Raw genomic sequence first — 27,994 nt, 5'->3', positions numbered from 1 at the left:
CGACCGAATAGGGAAGCAACCGAATGGTCTCCAACTCATTCGATCGAATGAGTTTTGTATTCGATCGAATGAGTGTTGTATTCGATCGAACGTGTTCCTATTCGATCGAACGTGTTCCTGTTTGATCGAACGTGTTCCTATTCGATCGAACGTGATGTATTCGATCGAACGTGTTCCTGTTTGATCGAACGTGTTCCTATTCGATCGAACGTGATGTATTCGATCGAACGTGTTCCTATTCGATCGAACGTGTTCCTATTCGATCGAATCAAGCCAGAACCAAGCTGTTTCCAAGTTCGCCTAAGGTTTAACTTCGCCTGAAGCGAAGTTCGTCTATAAAATAAATTAAAAACCTAATGGAAAATGTGTTAAGGCAGTTATCGAAAATAAAATTTTTCCAAGCTGACCTGGCAGCTTAACCCCAGCCAGGGGCTCTGCCCCTTGGACCCCGCTAGGGGCTGCCGCCCCTAGAACCCCGCTACCAGGGGCGCTGCCCCCGGACCCCCGTTCGTTGTGGGTCATATAAAGATAGAAACGCAACATAAGTAGTAGTAGCTAATTGATACGTGTAAATATTATACAGTTAGCCGTGCGCAGCTCAAGAGGGGAATAACTATTAACGGAGAGCGTAACAGTATTCAGGTGAGTTTCTAGCCCCATTTATGTGTTATGTTTTCGGGGCTGTGTGCATACTCGATGTGTTGTTAATACATTTATCCTAAGTGATACGTGTATGCCATATGTGATATATGTGATGGATATGAATGGTTGCTTGTCGGTACGCGAACGATCTTCGGATATTGCGCGTACTGTCAGGTCAAAAATAAAGGTACGAATATTATACATCGAAGATGTATGAACATTACAAATGAATACTTGTCGGGGCGTGAACGATCTTCGGATATTGCACGTATCGACAAGAGGTATGGCTGTTAAATGAATGATGTAAAGAACGCCTAGGGTGTTCTTATGCTATGATGTAATTATTGTATATGTGAAGTAGGTGTATGCAGTTACACGAATGGCATGTGAGTTCTACGTTCGACATAGTAAGTTAGGATGGCAAATCCCTCTAGCTTTTGTCGGACATAGACTCGGCTGGTGATGGCGTAGTTAAGGACTGCGGGCCTTATACGTAAAGTAGATGATAGATGTAAACGTAGTTAAGGACTGCGGGCCTTATACGTAAAGTAGATGATAGACGTAAACGTAGATAGGGACGGTGGGCCTTATACGTGTTACAGATAATAGACGACAACGTAGTTAAGGACTGCGGACCTTATACGTATTATAGATAGGCATCAGCATAGGAAAGGACTGTGGACCTTATACGTGCTGTAGTTGTATTGTGGTAGCATAGGGGAGGACTGCGGACCTCGTACGTGCTATGGTTTAGGTTGCAACATAGGGGAGGACTGTGGACCTTGTACGTGTTGTGGATGTAGGATGGTATAGGGAAGGACTGCGGACCTTGCACGTACCATAAAGGGTGAACATAGGTAAGGACCGCGGACCTTTTACGTGTTCACGACCTTGAGTACAGGTATAGACGGCGGACTATGAACGTACTCACGGTAGACTGAGGTTAGTGGTTATAAATATGTGTGTATGTATGGTAGTAAGTGTGTATGTAGAACAGAAGGGTAACTAGTGAAGTATGGATATGTATCTACGGATATGTTTGTATGTGTATGTATTGTATGGCGTTCGATTAACTAGAACTCACTCAGCGTAGCTGACTTTTAGTATGCACGCAGGTGAGCTGATTACAGAGTTAGCATGAGGACGACACACGGCATGGATTGAACGGCTGGCATCTGAAGAAAGAAGTAAAGATGTTTTAAATATAAAGTTTTGTGTTATGGTATCAAAGAAAAAGTTTAACGTTTTGTAACAAATGATTGATGTTTTATATTCCGCGAAAAGTTTTAATAAACTCTGATTGAAGAACTGTGTTTATGAGTAAATCCGACGCTAAAGTAGGGCTACCGGGTTCGGGGCCTTACAAGTTGGTATCAGAGCATAAGTTCGAGAGATTTAAGCATCCTACATGCTTAGACTCGAACAGAAAATGGGATTTAAGTAAGAAAGGAAAGAAGATGCCAGTTCAAGAATGCCATGTGTCGCTCAAGCAAGATCAGTAAAGGTAAAGTGTATGATTAAATGATATATGATAATGAGAAAAGAAAGATATGTGAACGTCAGGGATAGGAATAATTGATTGTTTGATTTGACAAAACTGCTTAAGTAGAACCAGCACAAATAGACTCATAAAGGGAAGTGTATAGGACACGGAAAGTAACGTGATCAGCTAATCACAACTGGCCACTGTTATTACCTGTTAGCCTTACTATCCTTGTACTAAATAGTTCCTTGAGTGATGATGTTTGTGTTTTTCCCTTTTAGAATACGGATGGCTGGAGCTGGAGAATTTGTGGGAACTGGGGGTCGCACAGGACGTCGTGGCAGGCCTCGTCTTGTCCGGCAACCCTCGGTAGAAGAAGCTTCCCACACCGAAGATGAAGGAAGAGCAGCTGGAGGAGACCAGAACAACAATGAAGAAGTTCAACTTAGCCCTGCAGTTCAAGCAGCCATTGTTCAAGCTGTAGTTGCTGCTGTGAAGAACCTGAATCCCGAAGGATCTGCTGGAAGCCGTGAGCGAACTGCTGAAGGAGCAGGGGGTGATGGTAAGGAGGTTGGGGAAGGAGAAAGAGGGGCCTCGAGCGAGGATAAGTCTGTGAAAGTCGATGATATGAGAAGAGGACAAGGTGGGTGCAGCTATAAGTCCTTCAAAGGATGCGACCCGCCGAAGCTGACTGGGTTGGGAGACGCAATCGCTACTCTCCAATGGATAACCACTATGGACAAGGTTATCCGCATTAGCGAATGCCGTCCCGACCAAGCTGTGGGTTATGCTACTCAGTCATTTGTGGAAGAAGCTATGTATTGGTGGGAAAGTGTGGAGCAGAGAAAGACTAGGGATGAGATCAAGGCGTTGAGATGGGACGATCTGAAAGAGTTGGTGATGAAGAAGTTCTGTGCAGATGCAGAGGTTGAAAGGACGGAGATGAAGTTCCTGAATTTGAAGGCCGGTATGATGACGCATCGTGAGTATACTACTGAATTCAGCCGACTATCTAGATTGGTGCCTGATATGGTTGACAATGAGGTCAAAAGAATCAAATGTTATGTGAGGGGATTGCCACAAAAAGTCCGCATGTTGGTCAGGGCAAATAAACCTGCTACTTTTGACTCTGCTGTTGAACTTGCAGAAGTGGTTTATGCTGACCTGGCTGAGGACGATGTGGTGGTGGGGGAAAAGAAGGAGAAGAAATGGGCTACCTCTGCTAAGCGGTCTGGCGAGATGGTGACAACAACTGATGAGAGGAAGGCCAAGGTTGGGAACAAGGATGCATGTAAGACGTGTGGGCAAGTGCACCTGGGAGAATGCAAGACTGGGACAGACAGGTGCTATCGGTGTGGAAAGAGTGGGCATTATTCTCGAGAATGCCCTGATCGTCCAAAGTGCTTCAAATGCGGAAAAGCTGACCACATGGCTAGGGATTGCAAGGAATCAGGGGCGGTAGGTGCGAAAGGATGAAGACTTTGGGAAACTGCAGAGAGGAACACCTGATTAAGGAATAATTGCTCATGCAATGGTTTTATTAAATTACATTTGCTTAAGAACTTGTTTTGTGTTAAGGTCTAAAAACTTATGTTTATCTGTGGCGTGTAATTATTTTGAGTTTGGTTAAGAATGATTATTATGTTATGGTGAAATGTTGTTTTAGACAATAGTGTTAAAAGTACTAATCGAAACCCTTAGAAGGATGAGATGAGTCTTGGTGCATCGAGGGTCTCATGGACAAGCTACCTTAAATAGCTAAAACACATGACCACCATTCGATGGCTGTAAAGTCGGAAGTAGGAAGGGTAACTCAGAAAGCGAAGGCATTTCTATAAAACGTGTAAATGTAAGAAGTTTTCCTTTTTAGGGAATAAGTTAGGTTTCGGGGACGAAACCTCTTTAAGGAGGGAAGACTTGTAACATCCTAAAATTTATAATGTTGAATAAAGAAAGTTATGTTTAGTAATTTCACGTTTTAGTTATTTAATGTCGAGTAAGGAACGGGTCTTGGGCTTAGTTATTTTATGAACTCGGCCTGTCTCGACCCGTAGGAAGCCAACCCGAGCCTAACCAAACCCGTAGTATATAAACGAAAGTTCTTGACACTTCCACCATTTTCACCATCTTCCTTCACTTACACCCACCCAAACACTCTCATTTCTAGAGAGAGAAGCTAGAGAGAGAAAGTTCTCAAATCACAAATCCGAGTCCACAATCTTGTTCCTAATCGTTTTTGGTAAGTCCCCCTCGAAAATCATCCGTTTTCATAACCATTTTCGACCTCAAATCGAGCAAAAAAACTCCCATTTTCGTAACTTGAGTTTTCGGGTCAAAAACCGCCTTGTTTTGGTGTCAAAATACAAGCTTTTGTGTTTAAAAGTACTAGGGATCGATAGCCCTTTCAATCCCGAGCATTTCCATGTCAAAAACTTCGATTTTGGGTCAAAAATCTGGAAAATCTGGAAAACCCGTGGGTTTCTCCGTCGCCCAGCTTGAAGGAGTCGAATCAGACTCATTCGATCGAACCAGTCGATCGAATCAGTCCATTCGATCGAATGCGTAGATCGAACAAGTCCAGTCGACCGAATAGGGAAGCAACCGAATGGTCTCCAACTCATTCGATCGAATGAGTTTTGTATTCGATCGAATGAGTGTTGTATTCGATCGAACGTGTTCCTATTCGATCGAACGTGTTCCTGTTTGATCGAACGTGTTCCTATTCGATCGAACGTGATGTATTCGATCGAACGTGTTCCTGTTTGATCGAACGTGTTCCTATTCGATCGAACGTGATGTATTCGATCGAACGTGTTCCTATTCGATCGAACGTGTTCCTATTCGATCGAATCAAGCCAGAACCAAGCTGTTTCCAAGTTCGCCTAAGGTTTAACTTCGCCTGAAGCGAAGTTCGTCTATAAAATAAATTAAAAACCTAATGGAAAATGTGTTAAGGCAGTTATCGAAAATAAAATTTTTCCAAGCTGACCTGGCAGCTTAACCCCAGCCAGGGGCTCTGCCCCTTGGACCCCGCTAGGGGCTGCCGCCCCTAGAACCCCGCTACCAGGGGCGCTGCCCCCGGACCCCCGTTCGTTGTGGGTCATATAAAGATAGAAACGCAACATAAGTAGTAGTAGCTAATTGATACGTGTAAATATTATACAGTTAGCCGTGCGCAGCTCAAGAGGGGAATAACTATTAACGGAGAGCGTAACAGTATTCAGGTGAGTTTCTAGCCCCATTTATGTGTTATGTTTTCGGGGCTGTGTGCATACTCGATGTGTTGTTAATACATTTATCCTAAGTGATACGTGTATGCCATATGTGATATATGTGATGGATATGAATGGTTGCTTGTCGGTACGCGAACGATCTTCGGATATTGCGCGTACTGTCAGGTCAAAAATAAAGGTACGAATATTATACATCGAAGATGTATGAACATTACAAATGAATACTTGTCGGGGCGTGAACGATCTTCGGATATTGCACGTATCGACAAGAGGTATGGCTGTTAAATGAATGATGTAAAGAACGCCTAGGGTGTTCTTATGCTATGATGTAATTATTGTATATGTGAAGTAGGTGTATGCAGTTACACGAATGGCATGTGAGTTCTACGTTCGACATAGTAAGTTAGGATGGCAAATCCCTCTAGCTTTTGTCGGACATAGACTCGGCTGGTGATGGCGTAGTTAAGGACTGCGGGCCTTATACGTAAAGTAGATGATAGATGTAAACGTAGTTAAGGACTGCGGGCCTTATACGTAAAGTAGATGATAGACGTAAACGTAGATAGGGACGGTGGGCCTTATACGTGTTACAGATAATAGACGACAACGTAGTTAAGGACTGCGGACCTTATACGTATTATAGATAGGCATCAGCATAGGAAAGGACTGTGGACCTTATACGTGCTGTAGTTGTATTGTGGTAGCATAGGGGAGGACTGCGGACCTCGTACGTGCTATGGTTTAGGTTGCAACATAGGGGAGGACTGTGGACCTTGTACGTGTTGTGGATGTAGGATGGTATAGGGAAGGACTGCGGACCTTGCACGTACCATAAAGGGTGAACATAGGTAAGGACCGCGGACCTTTTACGTGTTCACGACCTTGAGTACAGGTATAGACGGCGGACTATGAACGTACTCACGGTAGACTGAGGTTAGTGGTTATAAATATGTGTGTATGTATGGTAGTAAGTGTGTATGTAGAACAGAAGGGTAACTAGTGAAGTATGGATATGTATCTACGGATATGTTTGTATGTGTATGTATTGTATGGCGTTCGATTAACTAGAACTCACTCAGCGTAGCTGACTTTTAGTATGCACGCAGGTGAGCTGATTACAGAGTTAGCATGAGGACGACACACGGCATGGATTGAACGGCTGGCATCTGAAGAAAGAAGTAAAGATGTTTTAAATATAAAGTTTTGTGTTATGGTATCAAAGAAAAAGTTTAACGTTTTGTAACAAATGATTGATGTTTTATATTCCGCGAAAAGTTTTAATAAACTCTGATTGAAGAACTGTGTTTATGAGTAAATCCGACGCTAAAGTAGGGCTACCGGGTTCGGGGCCTTACAAGTTGGTATCAGAGCATAAGTTCGAGAGATTTAAGCATCCTACATGCTTAGACTCGAACAGAAAATGGGATTTAAGTAAGAAAGGAAAGAAGATGCCAGTTCAAGAATGCCATGTGTCGCTCAAGCAAGATCAGTAAAGGTAAAGTGTATGATTAAATGATATATGATAATGAGAAAAGAAAGATATGTGAACGTCAGGGATAGGAATAATTGATTGTTTGATTTGACAAAACTGCTTAAGTAGAACCAGCACAAATAGACTCATAAAGGGAAGTGTATAGGACACGGAAAGTAACGTGATCAGCTAATCACAACTGGCCACTGTTATTACCTGTTAGCCTTACTATCCTTGTACTAAATAGTTCCTTGAGTGATGATGTTTGTGTTTTTCCCTTTTAGAATACGGATGGCTGGAGCTGGAGAATTTGTGGGAACTGGGGGTCGCACAGGACGTCGTGGCAGGCCTCGTCTTGTCCGGCAACCCTCGGTAGAAGAAGCTTCCCACACCGAAGATGAAGGAAGCGCAGCTGGAGGAGACCAGAACAACAATGAAGAAGTTCAACTTAGCCCTGCAGTTCAAGCAGCCATTGTTCAAGCTGTAGTTGCTGCTGTGAAGAACCTGAATCCCGAAGGATCTGCTGGAAGCCGTGAGCGAACTGCTGAAGGAGCAGGGGGTGATGGTAAGGAGGTTGGGGAAGGAGAAAGAGGGGCCTCGAGCGAGGATAAGTCTGTGAAAGTCGATGATATGAGAAGAGGACAAGGTGGGTGCAGCTATAAGTCCTTCAAAGGATGCGACCCGCCGAAGCTGACTGGGTTGGGAGACGCAATCGCTACTCTCCAATGGATAACCACTATGGACAAGGTTATCCGCATTAGCGAATGCCGTCCCGACCAAGCTGTGGGTTATGCTACTCAGTCATTTGTGGAAGAAGCTATGTATTGGTGGGAAAGTGTGGAGCAGAGAAAGACTAGGGATGAGATCAAGGCGTTGAGATGGGACGATCTGAAAGAGTTGGTGATGAAGAAGTTCTGTGCAGATGCAGAGGTTGAAAGGACGGAGATGAAGTTCCTGAATTTGAAGGCCGGTATGATGACGCATCGTGAGTATACTACTGAATTCAGCCGACTATCTAGATTGGTGCCTGATATGGTTGACAATGAGGTCAAAAGAATCAAATGTTATGTGAGGGGATTGCCACAAAAAGTCCGCATGTTGGTCAGGGCAAATAAACCTGCTACTTTTGACTCTGCTGTTGAACTTGCAGAAGTGGTTTATGCTGACCTGGCTGAGGACGATGTGGTGGTGGGGGAAAAGAAGGAGAAGAAATGGGCTACCTCTGCTAAGCGGTCTGGCGAGATGGTGACAACAACTGATGAGAGGAAGGCCAAGGTTGGGAACAAGGATGCATGTAAGACGTGTGGGCAAGTGCACCTGGGAGAATGCAAGACTGGGACAGACAGGTGCTATCGGTGTGGAAAGAGTGGGCATTATTCTCGAGAATGCCCTGATCGTCCAAAGTGCTTCAAATGCGGAAAAGCTGACCACATGGCTAGGGATTGCAAGGAATCAGGGGCGGTAGGTGCGAAAGGATGAAGACTTTGGGAAACTGCAGAGAGGAACACCTGATTAAGGAATAATTGCTCATGCAATGGTTTTATTAAATTACATTTGCTTAAGAACTTGTTTTGTGTTAAGGTCTAAAAACTTATGTTTATCTGTGGCGTGTAATTATTTTGAGTTTGGTTAAGAATGATTATTATGTTATGGTGAAATGTTGTTTTAGACAATAGTGTTAAAAGTACTAATCGAAACCCTTAGAAGGATGAGATGAGTCTTGGTGCATCGAGGGTCTCATGGACAAGCTACCTTAAATAGCTAAAACACATGACCACCATTCGATGGCTGTAAAGTCGGAAGTAGGAAGGGTAACTCAGAAAGCGAAGGCATTTCTATAAAACGTGTAAATGTAAGAAGTTTTCCTTTTTAGGGAATAAGTTAGGTTTCGGGGACGAAACCTCTTTAAGGAGGGAAGACTTGTAACATCCTAAAATTTATAATGTTGAATAAAGAAAGTTATGTTTAGTAATTTCACGTTTTAGTTATTTAATGTCGAGTAAGGAACGGGTCTTGGGCTTAGTTATTTTATGAACTCGGCCTGTCTTGACCCGTAGGAAGCCAACCCGAGCCTAACCAAACCCGTAGTATATAAACGAAAGTTCTTGACACTTCCACCATTTTCACCATCTTCCTTCACTTACACCCACCCAAACACTCTCATTTCTAGAGAGAGAAGCTAGAGAGAGAAAGTTCTCAAATCACAAATCCGAGTCCACAATCTTGTTCCTAATCGTTTTTGGTAAGTCCCCCTCGAAAATCATCCGTTTTCATAACCATTTTCGACCTCAAATCGAGCAAAAAAACTCCCATTTTCGTAACTTGAGTTTTCGGGTCAAAAACCGCCTTGTTTTGGTGTCAAAATACAAGCTTTTGTGTTTAAAAGTACTAGGGATCGATAGCCCTTTCAATCCCGAGCATTTCCATGTCAAAAACTTCGATTTTGGGTCAAAAATCTGGAAAATCTGGAAAACCCGTGGGTTTCTCCGTCGCCCAGCTTGAAGGAGTCGAATCAGAATCATTCGATCGAACCAGTGGATCGAATCAGTCCATTCGATCGAATGCGTAGATCGAACAAGTCCAGTCGACCGAATAGGGAAGCAACCGAATGGTCTCCAACTCATTCGATCGAATGAGTTTTGTATTCGATCGAATGAGTGTTGTATTCGATCGAACGTGTTCCTATTCGATCGAACGTGTTCCTGTTTGATCGAACGTGTTCCTATTCGATCGAACGTGATGTATTCGATCGAACGTGTTCCTGTTTGATCGAACGTGTTCCTATTCGATCGAACGTGATGTATTCGATCGAACGTGTTCCTATTCGATCGAACGTGTTCCTATTCGATCGAATCAAGCCAGAACCAAGCTGTTTCCAAGTTCGCCTAAGGTTTAACTTCGCCTGAAGCGAAGTTCGTCTATAAAATAAATTAAAAACCTAATGGAAAATGTGTTAAGGCAGTTATCGAAAATAAAATTTTTCCAAGCTGACCTGGCAGCTTAACCCCAGCCAGGGGCTCTGCCCCTTGGACCCCGCTAGGGGCTGCCGCCCCTAGAACCCCGCTACCAGGGGCGCTGCCCCCGGACCCCCGTTCGTTGTGGGTCATATAAAGATAGAAACGCAACATAAGTAGTAGTAGCTAATTGATACGTGTAAATATTATACAGTTAGCCGTGCGCAGCTCAAGAGGGGAATAACTATTAACGGAGAGCGTAACAGTATTCAGGTGAGTTTCTAGCCCCATTTATGTGTTATGTTTTCGGGGCTGTGTGCATACTCGATGTGTTGTTAATACATTTATCCTAAGTGATACGTGTATGCCATATGTGATATATGTGATGGATATGAATGGTTGCTTGTCGGTACGCGAACGATCTTCGGATATTGCGCGTACTGTCAGGTCAAAAATAAAGGTACGAATATTATACATCGAAGATGTATGAACATTACAAATGAATACTTGTCGGGGCGTGAACGATCTTCGGATATTGCACGTATCGACAAGAGGTATGGCTGTTAAATGAATGATGTAAAGAACGCCTAGGGTGTTCTTATGCTATGATGTAATTATTGTATATGTGAAGTAGGTGTATGCAGTTACACGAATGGCATGTGAGTTCTACGTTCGACATAGTAAGTTAGGATGGCAAATCCCTCTAGCTTTTGTCGGACATAGACTCGGCTGGTGATGGCGTAGTTAAGGACTGCGGGCCTTATACGTAAAGTAGATGATAGATGTAAACGTAGTTAAGGACTGCGGGCCTTATACGTAAAGTAGATGATAGACGTAAACGTAGATAGGGACGGTGGGCCTTATACGTGTTACAGATAATAGACGACAACGTAGTTAAGGACTGCGGACCTTATACGTATTATAGATAGGCATCAGCATAGGAAAGGACTGTGGACCTTATACGTGCTGTAGTTGTATTGTGGTAGCATAGGGGAGGACTGCGGACCTCGTACGTGCTATGGTTTAGGTTGCAACATAGGGGAGGACTGTGGACCTTGTACGTGTTGTGGATGTAGGATGGTATAGGGAAGGACTGCGGACCTTGCACGTACCATAAAGGGTGAACATAGGTAAGGACCGCGGACCTTTTACGTGTTCACGACCTTGAGTACAGGTATAGACGGCGGACTATGAACGTACTCACGGTAGACTGAGGTTAGTGGTTATAAATATGTGTGTATGTATGGTAGTAAGTGTGTATGTAGAACAGAAGGGTAACTAGTGAAGTATGGATATGTATCTACGGATATGTTTGTATGTGTATGTATTGTATGGCGTTCGATTAACTAGAACTCACTCAGCGTAGCTGACTTTTAGTATGCACGCAGGTGAGCTGATTACAGAGTTAGCATGAGGACGACACACGGCATGGATTGAACGGCTGGCATCTGAAGAAAGAAGTAAAGATGTTTTAAATATAAAGTTTTGTGTTATGGTATCAAAGAAAAAGTTTAACGTTTTGTAACAAATGATTGATGTTTTATATTCCGCGAAAAGTTTTAATAAACTCTGATTGAAGAACTGTGTTTATGAGTAAATCCGACGCTAAAGTAGGGCTACCGGGTTCGGGGCCTTACACTTTGAAGGGTTTTCATTTTTAGCAGTATTAAAATTCCCATTAGGCTTATGCTCAGTTTTAATAGGCCTCACACCTCTGAATTTCGGCGTCAGAGGGCAATCTGCAACAAGATGTCCTAACTTATTACACCTAAAACAACACCTATGCTCCATTTTCTTTTCAAAGGTTGTTTTGGATGTCGAGGCTGTGTTACCGGCCGTTCGTCTCACATAAGGTAGGACGTACGGGTTGAGTGGAGTACTCTTTTTATAAGTTTTATCTTTTTCTCCACCAGTGGGTAACACTACCTTCTCTTTTGTCTTACCCGATTCGGACAACTTATCCGAATCTGATGAGACTGGACTCGTAACAGAAATTTTCACACTTGAAACAGGCGAACTCGTTTCGCCACTACTAACACTTGGTTCTTTATTCGTAACCTTGATTGGAACTGTCTGAGGAACTTCAAAATCAACAGATTTCTGAACACTAGGGTTAAAAGTGTAATTGTGGTTATAAGGTGGTGGAACCTCGTGATAACAAATTCCTCCCCTCTTCGCAGAGGAATCTTGACCACTAACAAGGTGATCAAGAATAGCTGAGGAATTTCTGAACTGCTCAAGTTTTCGGTTCAGTTCCACTACTCTCACCTGGTGGTCAGCAATCTGCTTTTCTCGTTCAGCAATCAGTTTAGTCTTTTCTTCTAAAACCTCATAACTTAGATCAATTACTTCAATTTTTTCAGCAAGTTTTGTTTTTAAGCTTTTAACATCTTTTTCACACGCTTTTATTTTAACTTTGAAACTGTTTTCTCTTGCTTTCATAAAGTGATGATCTTCTTTAAGAGTTTTAAATTCAGCATCTAAACGAACATACTGATCAGTTATGGTAGTAAGTTGCTCAGACAAATTATCACATTTAGTACAAATAGGTTTAGAACTTACCTCGGAGAGTTGATCCTTGTTATCTGCCATGAAAGCTTTTTCCTTACCAGTAGCTTTCTCTTCTCCGGTAATCTTCTCACATTCTTCATTCTCAACCTTAGCCATATTTGCCTGCTCACTAGTTTCATTCGAATGCAGGTTCCAGTTGTATTCACCTGCTTCTCTGGACATCATGGCATTGACTTCTTTACTACTCCCAGTGTGCTGTGCAGACCGGCCTAGACCACGTTCAACTCGCTCGTTTCTGCACTCTTTGGCAAAGTGCCCGTTTTGTTGACAGTTATAGCACCTCACCTTAGACTTGTCGAACCCTGGCCTGCCACCAACAAACTTTCTCCCTGTCTTTCTCATAAACTTCTTCACTCTCCTCACTATCATGGCCATCTGCCATTGTAAATCCATTTCCTCCAGATCATCAGCATCGATCTGGTCATAGTCTTCATCCAGCATCGCTGGATCAACAACCTTTCCTTGAATATAGTTTTCATATGAAGCAATAAACGAAGCATAGAGGCCAAACTGCTCTTCAGCAGATTTGACGCTCATTGGTATCTTAGAGTAATTATTGCTTGAGGAACTTGAAAATCCACTACTCTTGCTTGCTGTCTGTTGAGTACCACTTGATCCACCCGCAACAAAGCAAACATCCCCATTTGAGTTTACTGACACATGCCCCTCCTGTGAAGACTTGGCACCCGACTCGCCCTTCGAGTAGTAGGCGGCAGAATCAGTCTTTGAACTTGAATTGGAGTTTACTTTAGCACCGTACATGCCTGGATCTTGAACCTGATCCATAGATGTTTCTTTTCTTACCATATTAAGCTCAAAAGTTCTGAGCTTGTTGACAGTGGTTTCAAGATCATAAGTAGGAAAGCCCTTGTCTTCCCTCATCAGCACAGTATACATCTCCCATTTTGGTGGGAGGGCATCGAGAAGCTTTTCCACAATCTCTTCTTCTCGGTAGGAAATGGAGTAGTTACTCAATTCAGTCATTAGATGATAATATCGAGTGATAATATCATCAAGAGATTCGTTCTTCAAGTACTTAAAGACTGAAAATTGAGTTTTGAGCAACTTTATCTTTGACGCCCGAATACCTACATTCCCTTCAAATCTGTTCTCAAGAGCTTCCCAAAGCTCTCTAGCTGATGTATACTTTCTGAACGTATGGAGGATCTCTTGTGGAAGAGCCATTGTAATTGCAGCATGAGCCTTGCTTTCGGCTTCATACATCTTTTTCTCCTCCTCTTCCATTTTACTGTATTTCTTGATTTGGTCTCGACCCTCATACTCCATGACTGGTGGAATATATCCATCTTGGATGCATACCCACATTTTCGCATCCTGGTACTTAACGTATTGTAAGAACCGATCCTTCCACGCGACAAAATCGGTTCCCTTCAGCAACCTTGGGGCCTTTGTAGCTGACCCCGCTTCAACTTCCATCTTTACAAGCTCCGAAATGTTGATCGACGACATTCTTCTTGAAGACTAAGAAACCCGAAAAATTCTGAGTAGGCGAAGTTAAAAAATTTCCTATGAACAGTACTGTAGGCGAAGTTAAGGATAACTTCGCTTAAGTAATAACTTCGCTGGATCCTTCTTAAATTCGCGTGACTGGGCGAAGTTTAGAATAACTTCGCTTAGGGTAAGCGAACTTAGAAAGTAGGCGAACTTGAAGAAAAATTCACTGAGCTAGGCGAACTTGATGAGAACTTCGCTGAGTTAGGCGAAGTTGAGGAGGTAGGCGAAGTTGTAAATAACTTCGCTTCTCCTTATATCTTCGCCGAAACCCTACGTATCCTGACGGCAACTTCGCCTGATGAACAGCAACTTCGTCTGACGAACTCAAACTTTCTGCAGATCTGAAAATCGGATTTTAATGAGGTTTTTGACGGTTTAAAGGCTTGAACACACTGGTAGGAGGCTAGAATGAGCAAAAACACCAAAAACTCGTCTCGTGAATAGTCGAAATGGGACGAATTCTACACCCGCGTGAATATCCCGAACCACACAATCGAGCAAATGCTCTGATACCAATTGTAGGTTCCCTGGACGGATCACACGAGATATCCCGATATACACAGGTGCGGAATCCCTGTGTAGATCGTTACGGACGTAGAACACAAACACACGAACACACGAATACGATACGAACAAACTCACGTTATATTAATAACTCAACACGTGATACTTACAGACTCTCGACCTCACGTCACTTGACTCACTGAATTACACGAACTCGAACTACTTAAACAGTAATCCGCAACCTATATAAATACACGACAACTTCGCCTCAGGCGAAGTTGTCCATAACTTCGCTTGTTCAACAAGTTCGCCTAGGCGAACTTGTTAACAACTTCGCTTGGTTAACAAGTTCGCCTACGCGAACTTGTCAACAACTTCGCTTTATACAAACAAATACATAAACAATATTACAGACTCGATTACAGACACTAGACATATGAACTACTGACATTTATGCACCAACAATATGGATGAGGATGTTTTTGTTGAACCTCTTCCTACTTCACCACTGCAACATTCCACTTTTAATGAACCAACTGTTAAATCTGCCCAATCCACTGCTGAAACCCCACCTTCAACTCCAAATCTATATGACATCATTTGTGAAAATGCAAAGCTAGAGTTTGAAAACATTATGCTCAAAGAGAAAAATGCCACTTTGGCTACAAAAAACTCTGAATTGGAAGCTGCTCTGAAGGAAGCATTGTTAAAAATTCAAACTCTTGAGGGGCACTCTTGTCACACCCCGTTAAGCGATTTGCGGAAACTTAAAACGGAAATGCAACAGATACAACTGGTATCAAATACATTGTTCATAAAGTAACATTACTAACTAATTTACAATATATTACATCGTTCTAATCTCTTTTACAAACTAGGTGATACAATCAAACCGGTTCTTCAATTACTTTACTTCTAACTCAAATTCCCACGACATCAATCATCAGTTAGACACGTAACACACAGAAAATTACTTCTCATATCTGATTACCTGAAAAGCATGTTAAAACAGGTCAACTACGAATAGTTGGTGAGTTTCATAAGTTTAACGAAATCAGTTCTGCGTACCACACAGTCATAGTTTGTATGTATGCGCGTATGTAAAAATATGTATTTACGTTTGTATAAATATGTACAGCCATACCCTTGTGTGTGCATATGCACACATGTAAGTTTATAATATGAATTCGAAATTTCGGTAAAATCGTGATTGTTTGTTCGTACTACCTGTTTCCAATTTCCGTGTTCAACCAACCACTGTGGACCCCCTTCTTCCCACAACGGTTCCACATAAACTCAACCACTGTGGCCCCCCTTCCGCCCACAACGGTTCCGCGTTAACATCAACCACTGTGGTCCCCCTTCCACCCACAATGATTCCACGTAAACTCAAACATTATATAGTGTACACGCAAATAATTAGTATATTCTACACATAGTATTTCCTACGGCTAATCACATAGCATGTATATAGACACATATACACATATAGTATTTATCACGTATCACCAAATACTGTGGCTCCTCATTCGCCCACAATACGAATAATCACATTATTTTCTTAACATTCATGTCATAATCAAGTTAGTTCGTTTAATAAGTTGCAGCAGAACTTGGCTCATAGGCCATACTCAACTTTAGTTTATAAGTTGCAGCAGGACTTGGCTCATAGGCCATACTCAACTTTAGTTTGGTAATTTGCAGCAGAACTTGGCTCATAGGCCATACTCAACTTTAGTTTATAAGTTGCAACAGAACTTGGCTCATAGGCCATACTCAACTTTAGTTTAGTAAGTTGCAGCAGAACTTGGCTCATAGGCCATACTCAACTTTAGTTTATAAGTTGTAGCAGAACTTGGCTCATAGACCATACTCAACTTTATTTTAGTACTATTGTGGCCCCCCTTCCGCCCACAATAGCCTCATAATCATCACAGACCACGTTATCCCCATGGCCATTACAGACCACGTTGTCTCCCAAATTAGTTATGTTTAACATTACATAACGTGTTTGTATAAACATGCTGTCACGTGTAATTTCATTATGTTTTGCAATTCGTATTATCTCCACTCAATATATCAATCAACGATAATAATCATCTTTCATCAGCACGTAGTCAATCATTATGTTTGTAGGGACTTTTCATATATAAATGTTCAGATAATTTATATCCTGAACCATTTTCAGATAGATAACTTGTATAAACATGATTTCCACCCCAAAAATTCGTAAAATAATTTAAAGAGTGGGGTCATGAAACTCACGGTTTTGTAGGCACTCAGTGCGAAATCAGCACGGGGTTCGTTTCCCTTGCTATCACTTAGTCCCTATAGTCCATATTATAATAATATTAATATTTTAATATTATTATAATCTCAGTACTAAACTGGGCTGTATAACTAATCTGGGTATAACTGGAACGCCCAGAAAGTGACAATAGGCTTAGGTTGTGATGTTGTTCAATGTCTAATACTTAAAACCGAACTTGGCTCAGATTCCCGTTTTCCCAGCTGGGCCAAGTTGTTTGTTTACGCGTTCAGAAAACAGTTATGGTTAAATAAGCTTGGGTAAATGTATTGGTTAATAAAATGATTAAGTTATAAAGAAGGATCACATACTGGGGTATCGGATTAGCCTCGGGGCCCGTTTCCGTTTATTCAGTTTGATTTAAGAAGAAACTAGCACAATCTATCCGGATTTTCCAGTTTCTTCATCGAAAAGTTTGTTTTTACTTAATTAGTCAAAAAATATGATTTTTGATCACTCTTGGTGTTTTGATATTCCCGCAGGTTCGTTAGTCGCGAACTTGCCGGTTTTTATAAAAACCGAATTTGTTTAATCTTTAAATTAGCATAATTAATTAACCGTTAATCATTAAATTATAAAAATTTAGCCAGTTATCAATTAAAATATGTAGATTTTTATAAAAATATTTCTGGAATTATTTACTGATATAATAATTTATAAAAATTCATTTTATCAGCTATATTTCGCCTGAAAATCGTCTGTTTATCCCAAACAATTTCCAAAAATTCCACAAAAATTCCTGAATACTCAAATCATGTCCCAAAACAACCTGTATCAATTCCAGAATGTAAAAAGCTTGTTCAATATTCTTTTCTGCCCAAATTCGGCTATAAAAATTCGCATGAACGCATATGTACAAAACACCTTTAGATTTCTCAAAATGATCTAAAAATTCATATGTGATAAAAATAAATCAAATCTGAGTTCGCAGAAAAATTTCATAGTTTTTGAAGTATTTTAGCTATTTTTCCCAAATTAATGACCCAATTCGGTAATAAATTTGCCAAATATTCTCGGATGGTCAAAAAATTACCAAATTTAAACAGGGACATATTGACATGGTCCCTGATGTTCCTGGAAAATTTCAATGCCTAACAATACGCACATCACAACCTAACCTAAACAGCCCGTAATCGAGTAAATCGGTATTACCTTTGCGATTTTGGTTCGTTTTCGCTCTCTTAATCCAATTTCCCGGTTCTTGTGCTTCTATATAAGATAGGTACAGGTCCTATATCACAAACCAAGCAATTTTTCATCAACATAACAGCCCTTAACTTAGGGTTTCGGCTAGTGCACAAAAACGAACTTTTGAACCGTAGAAACGCTGTTTCAACCCTTTAATCCGTGTTTATGGCCAAAAAAACTATCAAACCAAGTTCCTCACCATGTGTATGTTCAAAATATGTTTATGGACCATTTTTAGGGTTTTTACATGGTTAGGAATGATTTTTGGCAATCAAGACATGTTTATATGTTGTTAAACGAGTTTAAACAAGCCAAAAATCGATTATTTAAGACTTCTTTACCTTGTTTCTTGCTGGTTTTGGCAGGAGAAGAAGAGTTCCAGAAGTTGAATGTGGAAAATTGTTTGAAAATATCTAAAATCTAGTTTATATGTGAAAGGAAAATAAAGGGGTAAAAGTCTTCTTTGGCGGGCTGGGCTCGTTGGGTCCCCTTTTGGGCCCATTTGGCACACTTTTCTCGATTTACGTGCCCGAACGTGAAATGCCGAGTCCAAATTTATTTCGGGTTTGGTTTTTGGCGACAAAAATATATCGGGTGCAACAAACGGAGCGAAAACGAGTGTTTTTCGGCTAGTTTTGAGTAAAACTATAAAAACATACTATATGTTTGTAAAAATCAAAAATATTTTCACGAGTCGATTAAAACATTTCCAATAAGTGTTTGGTAAGTCTTTTTCGGCTTAACGGATGATACAATGCTTGGTTTGTAACTATCTTTCGCGTTTAAATCAATAGCGGGTAGTTAAACGAGCATGTTTTCGTTTAACTTGTTTCCTATCGAACTAAGGCCATATTACTAATATTTTAGCTTGCATAGATTGTATATCACTTATAGATGGCACCCCGGGATATCCGGACCATAAACAGACCCGTTTGGTTATTCGTTTGTTCGTTACGTAATAAGCGGTTAAACGCTTATTCGAGTTTGTAAGTACTAAGGTGTACTCGGTTTTGCCACGGATGTTACATTCTCCCTCAGTTAAGAAATTTCGTCCCCGAAATTCAATATGCCAAATATGCTCTTTTTGGGGAAAATTTTTATAATCATTTGTTTCGGAATTCGTTTTTTTTTATCTGTTTCCAAACACGTTTGATTCCCCGTTGTGGATTCCACTGAATTTTATTCAATGAGATTTTATTGTGTCGCAACTGTTTGATTTTCCCCGCTCAGCATTTTCACGAGTCTCTTTATAGAGTTTAGTTGTATAAAAGTTTTCAAATAGTACTAATTCCGCCCTGTCAGTAAGGCACTCGTTTTGATTCGATATATGAAATATCGGGAGTGAAATAATTTTGTTTAATACGTTATGGGGTTAACTTTCAAGGCAATTTTGTACAGTGCTATATATTTTAGAATCAACTCACTTTTCCTCAACTCAACTAACAACTTTCAAAATTTGATAACATCTCGTATTTCTCAGTATAGCCCTCTTGTTAGCCTTAGGCGGCCTTCGGTTTGTTATTAATATTACGAGCTTTATTTATGATTCTCGAAATCGAATAGGATTTTGTATTTTGGGGTCGCCAATTTTCAATTGAATAAGGTGGCGAGTTATATTCTTGCTCGTGTAATATAGTATATTACCATGTTTATAATATTATGATGACTGTTAATGTACGAGGATTGAAATTATTGGTCTCACTTTCCTCTATTGTTTGAATAGTTTATATGGTTTGATTGTTTGTTAGAGGACTACAGCCTGTGCTCAGGTCGATTCGGGATATAAGGTGTCATACACAATTTACTAAGGATAAGATTTTGTTAAGGCGCGTTTTTTTTTTTTTTTTTTTGGGTAGTTGTTACAAATCAGAAGAAGGTATTTGGAGTGGATTAGTCAGGGAACTATCATTCAGCTTGAATTGCTTTCTCGGGATGTTTAAGGAACACATGTTAAGGGTTCCATTTTAGTTTGTTTCCCACTTCCAATGGGGTATCTCGAATTGTTGTAGCATCTCCGAGGATCTTTAGTATTCCCCCAGAACTTATAATAGTGCACACTTTACAACACATGAGCCTATGATTTCTTCATAGATTTCGCTTGCATATTTATACTAGTACTCAGTTTATCCAAACATCTGGCCTGACTTTTCCTTGTTCTCACTTGGTTATTAAGGCTATAAAAGTTTAAAGTTCAAGTTTCGGTTACGGATAGTATAGTTTTCCTCATCCGTGTTTCGTCATTGGGGTACTAGGGTTTGTTCCGTGTACGGGATCACTTCTTTATCTAGAAGAGGCAGTATAACAGTTCTATTTCTATATATAACCTTCATTTGAACTCAATTAACTAGTCCATACAGACTATTACACAATGACTCCTCACTTCCACCGAGAGTACATCGATAGGGAATAGCTAGTTATTTAGGTTAAGAGGGTAGTTTTTCGAGTAATATGGTTAGTATTTATAGTCTTACTTTTGGTGGTTTCTATAGTATACAGAATTGTTATTTTACTAGACGGTATATTTTCCAAGGTAATAACTTGTAGGAACGAAACGTGTATCAGTGTCCGTAATAAATAAACTAAAGTATATTAGGCATTACTAAGAACGTACCTGTTACTACATTTGTTCTATCCGGTTTATTCACAATACTTGACCCCTGGTCGAGTTGGACGTCGATGTCGGTCCTTGCCTTTGTCTTCCCAACGCAATTGGGTTCAATCTAGGGCAGTCTTTCTTGATGTGCTTCACACTACCACACTTATAACAGGCATTACGGTTTATTATGGGTTGGTTTTGGTAGACTGGTTGTTGTCGTGTTGGTTGCGGTTGGGGTAGTTGTGAGTCCTGGAGTTGGGTTGGTGGATTTATAGTATTCATAACGGTTCTACAATTTCGGGCATAGTGTCCCACCTTCCAACATTTGTGACACACATTGGTCCAACATTCACCAACATGATGATAACCACATTTTCCACATCTAGGCAAAGGCCCGTTATACTTATCTTGCTTCACATCGGAACTGATCATAGAGTAATTTTGTATTGCAGGGTGCGCACATTTATTCTCTTGTCTTTCTTGTATTCCCGCTCCATAATTGGTTCGTTTTGTACCGGATGATTCCTCGGACATTCTTAACGCACCATTTCTAATCAAATCAGAAGTTACAATGCCGGCTTGTAACACGGCATTTTCGAAAGTTACAGGGCCAGTTGAATTAACCAAACTCCTGACTTCGGGGGCTAAACCCCAAATGTAGCGTTCAGTACATTTAGATTCTGGAGTAACTAACCATAGGACTAGACGAGCCAGTTCATTAAAGCGATGGGTATACTCCAAGTGATCTGCACCCTTCATTTCTAGATTCCAAAGTTCTTGCTCTAATTTCTGAATTTCGTTTATCGGACAAAAGTGTTTTATCATAAGATTTTTAAGTTCTGTCCAAGACATACGATTGGTTGCCTCTTTTCCTCGAATTTGCACAACAGTATTCCACCACACTAGCGCGTGGTCTACAAATGTAGAAGTAGCAAATTTGACAATACAATTTGGTGGACAGTTAGTGATATTAATGATGGATTCAGTTTTTTTGATCCACTTTACCAGTCCATTTGGTCCTTCAGTACCGCTAAATTCCATAGGTTTACATAGCATTAAGTTCTTAAGTTGATATCTGTTTTGCGGGGGATTTTGATTGTTACAACTATTGTTCAAGTTCGGTGGGAGATTATCATTATTGAAAGTAATATTGGTATTCAACGGGGGAGTATTAGTTGTGATAGTATCAGTATTTATCGGGGGAGCATTTGTGGTTGTATTAGTATTTGTCGGGGGATTAGTATTTACGGCCGCGTTAGCGTTCGGCACTTGATTTGTATTCATAGTTGTATGGATACCAGCAGCGAATTGTGCTGCTATTGTCGGAAGTACTGTATGTAGTTGTCGAGCGATCATCTGAGCTATATCTGCCTCAGACAACGTGTTTACTTTCTTCGGGGCCATTCTATAACAATAACCGGTTATCCCACAATTAACAAAATTCACATACGCTAATGATCACAAAAGGAATTACAATAACAAGTAATCAGGTATTTCAATTAACACGTATATATCACACGGGTTTGTTCTCGAGTTTGAATACTAAGGATAGTACGTAAAATTGGCCTAACAACAGCCAAAGTTTGCATATATATTAAAAGTTGTCATCTCATGACAAGAAATTTTAATCCAATATGGGTCAATGTTTGTATTAAAAATGCCCAAATCGTCCTCTATATTAGCATAGCGCACCACCATATGCTTGTATGGAGTATCAGAAGCTATACACGACAATACCGTACTATCCTTTTCTATCAAAGCACGCGTTATAACAATTATAAATAGTTCACAACTTGTACGACAATTGTTCCGATACGATCCCATTATTAGGAAGCTGTTATTGTTCGGTCTCTCCTGTAGGTAGATATTTGCTCATTATGAGTTTAATCAGTACGTTATAATGGAAATGCACGTGAATATTCCACCTGACTTCTGAATGTTTGTTAACTATAATCGTAAAATGTATTCTTTCGCCAGGTCATTCAGTTTTCGTAGGCATGTCGGACTTAATAAAAGTAGTAGTTTACTGATTGGAGGTAAGTAGGTTCCATTCCAGTCGGGGCACGTCATCATTTCGTGATTATGGGGTTTTCATTTTATAATAATCGATTGAAATCGCGTAATATAGGAGAGGTTGAAGGTTGTCGAACATAGATGATTCGAAGAGTTTGCTAGTTAAGGAGGTTCATTAGAATTAGTTATACTGGTGATATGTAAAGAAATTATTATTATTAATATTTCTTTTTGAAATATAATCAATACATTATATGTACTGGTAGTCACGGTCTGTTTATAGAATTAAGGATTCAATAAAGTAGTTATTATATTTATAATTCACTAAGTTGGATTCATCACTAAGTATTTCCCCTAGGGATGGTGTTTGTTTTTCAAACAACAGAAATCGAAGGATGATCAGAAAATAGTTTAGTTTAGTGTCAAAGAAACGAGTACATAAAATAAAGGTTAGACCCATGCTGAGAGGTATTAGATGTATATATATATATTCTTGAAATCATTGTCTATAGAACATGCCTCCAACGGTTCTTTCCCGGGCCTTGCATATTAAGTCCCTTAGTGGTTCCGCATATCACCAGATTTAGTTTGAACTTGTTGAAGCATTCTCATATTCTCACTTACAAGCAACACCGGTTCTTTAGTTGTCATAAGGCTACCCGATCTCGATATCCTTCGATGCAATCGTTAATCAGAAGAAAACGTTTTTCGGTAGCTTAGATCATCGTAAAGGATATTATTAATTAATACCGAAATTAAATATTTTATTTGTTACGAACAGGTATAATATTAGTTATATAAAAAAAATATATAATGTAAATTTTGATACGATATAATTTTAATCATAATAGGAATTAATATTGATTATAACCGAATATAATATTTGTTACAATAAGATTTAATATCATCGGTAGTACGGTACGTACACGTATCCCTATACTTCGTTTCAGATAAGCACGTATGCACCTTACATATATACTCATAATCACCTTTATACACGTATGTTGCCATTTTTACCTATCAGTATGTTCCGCGACTTCTTCCCGAATTCCCTCGTACAAGCAAGTCTGTTATTACGTTCCGGACCATAATAACTCACTTGCCCTTCGAGTTCATCCCGGCATCCATCAGTATCTATCGTTACTCATTATTAACTTTCCAAGTGATAATCGAGCCTACGGTTATATTATAGGTATCCTATGGGATAACCTAATTCTTTATAACCAATAGCTCTGATACCAACTTCTGTCACACCCCGTTAAGCGATTTGCGAAAGCGTAAAACGGAAATGCAACAGATACAACTGGTATCAAATACATTGTTAATAAAGTAACATTACTAACTAATTTACAATATATTACATCGTTCTAATCTCTTTTACAAACTAGGTGATACAATCAAACCGGTTCTTCAATTACTTTACTTCTAACTCAAATGCCCACGACATCAATCATCAGTCAGACACGTAACGCACAGGAAATTACTTCTCATATCTGATTACCTGAAAAGCATGTTAAAACAGGTCAACTACGAATAGTTGTTGAGTTTCATAAGTTTAACGAAATCAGTTCTGCGTACCACACAGTCATAGTTTGTATGTATGCGCGTATGTAAAAATATGTATTTACGTTTGTATAAATATGTACAGCCATATCCTTGTGTGTGCATATGCACACATGTAAGTTTATAATATGAATTCGAAATTTCGGTAAAATCGTGATTGTTTGTTCGTACTACCTGTTTCCAATTTCCGTGTTTAACCAACCACTGTGGACCCCCTTCCTCCACAAAGGTTCCACATAAACTCAACCACTGTGGCCCCCCTTCCGCCCACAACGGTTCCGCGTTAACCTCAACCTCTGTGGTCCCCCTTCCACCCACAATGATTCCACGTAAACTCAAACATTAAATAGTGTACACGCAAATAATTAGTATATTCTACACATAGTATTTCCTACGGCTAATCACATAGCATGTATATAGACACATATACACATATAGTATTTATCACGTATCACCAAATAATGTGGCTCCTCATCCGCCTACAATACGCATAATCACATTATTTTCTTAACATTCATGTTATAATCAAGTTAGTTCGTTTAATAAGTTGCAGCAGAACTTGGCTCATAGGCCATACTCAACTTTAGTTTATAAGTTGCAGCAGGACTTGGCTCATAGGCCATACTCAACTTTAGTTTGGTAATTTGCAGCAGAACTTGGCTCATAGGCCATACTCAACTTTAGTTTATAAGTTGCAACAGAACTTGGCTCATAGGCCATACTCAACTTTAGTTTAGTAAGTTGCAGCAGAACTTGGCTCATAGGCCATACTCAACTTTAGTTTATAAGTTGTAGCAGAACTTGGCTCATAGACCATACTCAACTTTATTTTAGTACTATTGTGGCCCCCCTTCCGCCCACAATAGCCTCATAATCATCACAGACCACGTTATCCCCATGGCCATTACAGACCACGTTGTCTCCCAAATTAGTTATGTTTAACATTACATAACGTGTTTGTATAAACATGCTGTCACGTGTAATTTCATTATGTTTTGCAATTCGTATTATCTCCACTCAATATATCAATCAACGATAATAATCATCTTTCATCAGCACGTAGTCAATCATTATGTTTGTAGGGACTTTTCATATATAAATGTTCAGATAATTTATATCCTGAACCATTTTCAGATAGATAACATGTATAAACATGCTTTCCACCCCAAAAATTCGTAAAATAATTTAAAGAGTGGGGTCATAAAACTCACGGTTTTGTAGGCACTCAGTGCGAAATCAGCACGTGGTTCGTTTCCCTTGCTATCACTTAGTCCCTATAGTCCATATTATAATAATATTAATATTTTATTATTATTATAATCTCAGTACTAAACTGGGCTGTATAACTAATCTGGGTATAACTGGAACGCCCAGAAAGTGACAATAGGCTTAGGTTGTGATGTTGTTCAATGTCTAATACTTAAAACCGAACTTGGCTCAGATTCCCGTTTTCCCAGCTGGGCCAAGTTGTTTGTTTACGCGTTCAGAAAACCGTTATGGTTAAATAAGCTTGGGTAAATGTATTGGTTAATAAAATGATTAAGTTATAAAGAAGGATCACATACTGGGGTATCGGATTAGCCTCGGGGCCCGTTTCCGTTTATTCAGTTTGATTTAAGAAGAAACTAGCACAATCTATCCGGATTTTCCAGTTTCTTCATAGAAAAGTTCGTTTTTACTTAATTAGTCAAAAAATATGATTTTTGATCACTCTTGGTGTTTTGATATTCCCGCAGGTTCGTTAGTCGCGAACTTGCCGGTTTTTATAAAAACCGAATTTGTTTAATCTTTAAATTAGCATAATTAATTAACCGTTAATCATTAAATTATAAAAATTTAGTCAGTTATCAATTAAAATATGTAGATTTTTATAAAAATATTTCTGGAATTATTTACTGATATAATAATTTATAAAAATTCATTTTATCAGCTATATTTCGCCTGAAAATCGTCTGTTTATCCCAAACAATTTCCAAAAATTCCACAAAAATTCCTGAATACTCAAATCATGTCCCAAAACAACCTGTATCAATTCCAGAATGTAAAAAGCTTGTTCAATATTCTTTTCGGCCCAAATTCGGCTATAAAAATTCGCATGAACGCATATGTACAAAACACCTTTAGATTTCTCAAAATGATCTAAAAATTCATATGTGATAAAAATAAATCAAATCTGAGTTCCCAGAAAAATTTCATAGTTTTTGAAGTATTTTAGCTATTTTTCCCAAATAAATGACCCAATTCGGTAATAAATTTGCCAAATATTCTCGGATGGTCAAAAAATTACCAAATTTAAACAGGGACATATTGACATGGTCCCTGATGTTCCTGGAAAATTTCAATGCCTAACAATACGCACATCACAACCTAACCTAAACAGCCCGTAATCGAGTAAATCGGTATTACCTTTGCGATTTTGGTTCGTTTTCGCTCTCTTAATCCAATTTCCCGGTTCTTGTGCTTCTATATAAGATAGGTACAGGTCCTATATCACAAACCAAGCAATTTTTCATCAACATAACAGCCCTTATCTTAGGGTTTCGGCTAGTGCACAAAAACGAACTTTTGAACCGTAGAAACGCTGTTTCAACCCTTTAATCCGTGTTTATGGCCAAAAAAACTATCAAACCAGGTTCCTCACCATGTGTATGTTCAAAATATGTTTATGGACCATTTTTAGGGTTTTTACATGGTTAGGAATGATTTTTGGCAATCAAGACATGTTTATATGTTGTTAAACGAGTTTAAACAAGCCAAAAATCGATTATTTAAGACTTCTTTACCTTGTTTCTTGCTGGTTTTGGCAGGAGAAGAAGAGTTCCAGAAGTTGAATGTGGAAAATTGTTTGAAAATATCTAAAATCTAGTTTATATGTGAAAGGAAAATAAAGGGGTAAAAGTCTTCTTTGGCGGGCTGGGCTCGTTGGGTCCCCTTTTGGGCCCATTTGGCACACTTTTCTCGATTTACGTGCCCGAACGTGAAATGCCGAGTCCAAATTTATTTCGGGTTTGGTTTTTGGCGACAAAAATATATCGGGTGCAACAAACGGAGCGAAAACGAGTGTTTTTCGGCTAGTTTTGAGTAAAACTATAAAAACATACTATATGTTTGTAAAAATCAAAAATATTTTCACGAGTCGATTAAAACATTTCCAATAAGTGTTTGGTAAGTCTTTTTCGGCTTAACGGATGATACAATGCTTGGTTTGTAACTATCTTTCGCGTTTAAATCAATAGCGGGTAGTTAAACGAGCATGTTTTCGTTTAACTTGTTTCCTATCGAACTAAGGCCATATTACTAATATTTTAGCTTGCATAGATTGTATATCACTTATAGATGGCACCCCGGGATATCCGGACCATAAACAGACCCGTTTGGTTATTCGTTTGTTCGTTACGTAATAAGCGGTTAAACGCTTATTCGAGTTTGTAAGTACTAAGGTGTACTCGGTTTTGCCACGGATGTTACATTCTCCCTCAGTTAAGAAATTTCGTCCCCGAAATTCAATATGCCAAATATGCTCTTTTTGGGGAAAATTTTTATAATCATTTGTTTCGGAATTCGTTTTTTTTTATCTGTTTCCAAACACGTTTGATTCCCCGTTGTGGATTCCACTGAATTTTATTCAATGAGATTTTATTGTGTCGCAACTGTTTGATTTTCCCCGCTCAGCATTTTCACGAGTCTCTTTATAGAGTTTAGTTGTATAAAAGTTTTCAAATAGTACTAATTCCGCCCTGTCAGTAAGGCACTCGTTTTGATTCGATATATGAAATATCGGGAGTGAAATAATTTTGTTTAATACGTTATGGGGTTAACTTTCAAGGCAATTTTGTACAGTGCTATATATTTTAGAATCAACTCACTTTTCCTCAACTCAACTAACAACTTTCAAAATTTGATAACATCTCGTATTTCTCAGTATAGCCCTCTTGTTAGCCTTAGGCGGCCTT

This window comes from Bidens hawaiensis, unplaced genomic scaffold (genome assembly GCF_021521415.1).
Source record: "Bidens hawaiensis isolate Kalapana, Puna unplaced genomic scaffold, B.hawaiensis_p1.1 tig00003126_1, whole genome shotgun sequence".
Lineage (NCBI taxonomy): Eukaryota > Viridiplantae > Streptophyta > Magnoliopsida > Asterales > Asteraceae > Bidens > Bidens hawaiensis.
The sequence above is the reverse complement of the archived record's forward strand: the minus strand, read 5'-3'. Positions refer to the sequence as shown.